This window comes from Suricata suricatta, chromosome 5 (genome assembly GCF_006229205.1).
Source record: "Suricata suricatta isolate VVHF042 chromosome 5, meerkat_22Aug2017_6uvM2_HiC, whole genome shotgun sequence".
Taxonomy (NCBI): Eukaryota; Metazoa; Chordata; class Mammalia; order Carnivora; family Herpestidae; genus Suricata; species Suricata suricatta.
The window spans coordinates 9,496,625-9,501,258 of record NC_043704.1 but is presented as its reverse complement, the minus strand read 5'-3'; positions in this window follow the sequence as shown (position 1 = coordinate 9,501,258).

Sequence of the window (4,634 nt, the reverse complement as noted above, 5' to 3'; positions counted from 1 at the left end):
TCAGAAAAAGGGGCATCTGAGTGGCTCAGTCGGTTGAGTCACCAGCTCATAATTTCGGCTGAAGTCATGATCTCACAGTTGATCTCTGTGTTGACAGCATGGAGCCTGCTTGGATTCTCTCTCTCTTTCTCTGCCGCTCTCCTGCATGCACACACTCTCTTTCAAAATGAACAAATAAACATTTTTTGTAAGTCAGAAAAAGGGAAGTCTGGGTGGCTCAGTCAGTTGAGTGTGTGACTCTTGATACTGGTTCAAGTCACGATCTCACAGTTCATGAGTTTGAGCCCCACATCAGGCTACTCACTGGAAAATTAGTATCAAACACACACACACACACACACACACACACACACACACACAGACACACATACACACAAATAGAGGAAAAGGCAAGAAATACTACTAGTGATAAAGAGGGACATTTCAGAATACTGGAAGGGTGAGTTCAACAGTAGATGGAAGAATCATAAATGTATGAGTATCTAATAGCATATCTTCAAAATATGAAAAGCAAAATTTGTCAGAAATTTAAGAGAAATAAGCAAATCCACAATTACTGATCTCAATAGCTTATAAAACAAGCAAGAACAATCAGTAGGGTCACAGTAGATGAATAGCATTAATAGCCAAATCAACCCAATTGGTATTTATAAATCATTTCATTGCAAAACTGCCCAGTAACATTATTTTCAAGAGCACATGAAATGGTTACCAAAATAAATCATACACTGAGCCATATATTGACATATAAGTTTTTAAAAAATAAATAAATAAGTAAATAACATTTCTTTTGAGAGAGAGAGAAAGCATGTGTGCATGCATACAGACATGTGCACATAAACAGAGGAGGGGCAGAGAGAGACAGAGAGAGAATCCCAAGCAGGCTCCATGCTATCAGCACGGAGCCTGATTTGGGGCTTGAACCCATGAAACTTGAGATCATGTCCTGAACTGAAATCAAGAGTCTGATGCTTAACTGACTGAGCCACTGAGGTGGCCCAGTGACACACAAGTCTCAACAAATCTCAAAAGACTGAAGTCACACAAAGAATGTTTCCTAACTCCAGTGAAATTAAAGTTGAAATCAAAAACAAAAACTAACCAATAATATCTGAATATTAAGTAACACAGTAACTAACCCTTGAGTCAAATAAAAATCAGAATATAAATTAAACATATTTTGAATTCAAATCAAAATACTTTTTGAAAGTATTTATTTATTTATTTTTGAGAAAGAGAGATTGAGAGAGAAAGTGTGCATGCACACACACACAGGGGAGGGGCAGAGAGAGAGGGAGACACAGAATATGAAGCAGTCTCCATGCTTTGAGGTGTCAGCACAGAGCCTGTCAGGGGGTTCAAACCCACTAATGATAAGATCATGACCTGAAGGGAAATCAGATGCTAAACCAACTGAGGCACCCAGGTGCCCCTAGCAAAATGTAGAGGATATAGCTAGAGCAATGCTTAAAAGAAAATGTATTGCTTTAATGCATAAGTTAGAAGAAACATTGAAAATCAATTATTTAAACTCCATCTGAAAAATCCAGAAAACTATGATGAAATTTAACCCAAAGAAAGTAGAAAGAAAGAAAATACTTAGGAGCAGAAATCAGTGAAATGGAAAAATAGACTGACAATAGACACAATCAACAAGACCAGATGCGGGTCTTTTAAAAAGATTAATAAAAACCCTGATGAACATGGATGCAAAAATCCTCAACAAGATATTAGCCATCAAATACAAGCCAGCTCTAACAATACATCAAAAAAATTGTTCACCAGGACCAAGTGGGATTTATACCTGGGATGCAGGGCTGGTTCAATATCTGCAAAACAATCAATGTGATTCATCACATCACTAAAAGAAAGGAGAAGAACCACATGATCCTCTCAATAGATGCAGAGAAAGCATTTGACAAAATATAGCATATTTTCTTGATAAAAAGATTAATAAAATAATATAACATCAGACTGATGAATAACAAAAAGAAAACATATTATTAATATCAGTCATGAAAGCTGAGAAATCACTACAGATCCTACAGATATGAGAGCATAATAGAAGGACATTCAAAACAAAGTTAATTTGACAGGTTAAGTTAAATGGAGAATTTTTTAAAAATCCATTTATCAGAATTTATACAAGAAGAAACATGATATCTAGATACTCTCATATCTTTTAAAGGAATGGAATTTATTACTAAAAATAGTCTTTCTATAGGGGCAACTGGATGGCTCAGTTGGTTGAGCACCTGACTCTTGATCTCAGCTCAGGTCTTGATCTCAGGATGGTGAGGTCAAGTCCCAGGTTGGGTTCCGAGCTGGGTGTGAAGTCTAATTTATAAAAAAAGGTACCTTTATAAAAACTTTAGGCTCAATTGACGTCACTGGTAAATTTTTCCAAACATTTAAGGAAGAGATTATACTAATCTTATATTACTTTTCACAGAAATGAGAAAAGGGGGATATTTTCTAATTAATTTGTTGAGGCAGTATAATTTTGATAACAGAACCTGACAAAAACATTACAAAGAAAGTTACAGACCAATATATCTCTGATGAATGCAAAGATCTTAAGTAAAATATTAGCAAATTAAATCCAACAATTTAGGTTAACACATCATTACCAAGTACATTTAACATTTGAAAAGCTATTATTAACTTAAAAATCACTAACAAAAAAATGAGAAAAACTAAAGAATCATCTCAATAGATGCAGAAAAATCCTTTCATGAAATTCAATACCTGTCAATCACAAAAACACTCAGTAAAGTAGGAAGAAAAGAATATTTCTTGATTTGGTAAGAGTATCTATAAAGGCCTATGGCTAATATACAAAATTCTGAATTGTGAGGTAGCAAATGTTTTTCCCTCTGCGTTCAGGGAAGAAAAAACATTTGCTCTCACCATTTATAGTCAACATAATACTGGTGGTTCAAATCAGTCAAGAGCAGAAGAAGTAAGGGACAAAAAGGGCATATAGTTTGAAAAGGAAGGAGTGCCTGGGTGGCTCAGTCAATTAAGCGTGCAACTCTTGATTCTGGCACAAGTCATGATCTCAAAGTTTATGAGATTGAGCCCTGTCCTGTTAGCACAGAGGCTGCTTGGGATTCTGTCTCTCCTTCTTTCTCTGCTCCTCCCTTGCTCATTCCCTCTCTCTTTCTCTCTCTCTCTCGCCCTCTCTATCTCTCTCAAAATAAATATATAAACTTAAAAAAAAGAATATGAAGAAGTCAAAGTGTTATTCACAGATGATTGTATACATAGAAAACCCCAAAGAGAATTAGACACATTCTGTTAGACCTAACCAGTGAATTCAGCATAGCTGTGGGATACATGGTCAAACTTCAAAAATCAGTTGTTTCTATAGATTAGCCACAAAAAAATTGGAGAATGAAATGTAAGAAGTGAGAAACCTGTTTTGAAGAGCCCTTCCAACACTACCGAAGACGTTTACTCTTCCTCACTCCGTACTAAAGCCCGCATTGATCACTGGTAGAAGAGACACGAAGGACACGCTAGTGGAAAGGTCTGTGCACACTGAAAGTAGTACTGTTGGTAACACACTCACCCCAGGGTGCCATAGATGGGGGGGATCTTCGCACGGAGAAGCACAAGCCACACTGAACCATGAGCAATTTATGTTATGACCTGCAGGGTATCCGTAAGTTAAACCCGATAATTATTCGCAGGCTTGGAAAACTCTGGGACCAGAAGCCATGGCTGTAAGCCAAGAAAGAAAAATAGCAGATATTTCCTTAATACCCATTTAAGAGAGGAAAGGCAATTAGAAAGCAGGACATTTAAAAGGAAACACCAGTTCAGTAGGTATCCAACCGGCTATTCAATGTGACCGACAAACGATGCAACACATATGTTCTCTTGTTCCCCCCAAGTTTCAGGAAGCGGCTCATCGAGTTTTTTGTGCAGTAAAGAACCTGAGAGTTGACTCAGTATACTCTCTGCACCCCCACCCCTACCCTCTGCACAGAGGAGAAAGGGCAGCCCGGAGGGGCTATGAGGTTTGCCCCAAGCTGAAGAACCATTTAACTGCAGAGCCGGTGGTGGCACACAGGCCACCTGACGCCTATTCCAGGGCCCTCTCCACACTTCTGCCTTCCTTGTCGGGTTTTGAGAGAGAATTTGCAACGTGTTTGCAGCAACTTGAAGGAAAGAATCCCAGCCACAAAGGTGACCTGATATCACCAGCAGTCTTGGAACCTGGGGGCTCCCCTGTAGGGGAGGAAGGCCTTTCCTCTGCCCTCATAGGCTCGGTAGCCGGTGCGTGACATAAACAGACAAGAGGCACATTCACAGCGGAAAAGGTGGACAAATGTATTCACTTTTAATAGAATGCACTCAAGGGCGTCGTGGGGAGAAAAGAGAATACCAAACGGTGGGTGGGCCTTGAAAGCTTATGTATGTCTTCATAGGGGCAGGAGAGGCGTGTAGCCGACTCAGGGGACAGCGGGTGGCCTTAGGAAGGCAGAGGGGCCTTCAGATGCCTGGATGGGATGTACGACAGTTTGGGACAGAGAGCGTCTGGGTGTGGGGCCGACTTCTGGTCTCCTGTCTCCAGCGATGAGAGTCCATCTTCCCTGCGAAGACACGCCCGGCAGGGTGTGGATGAC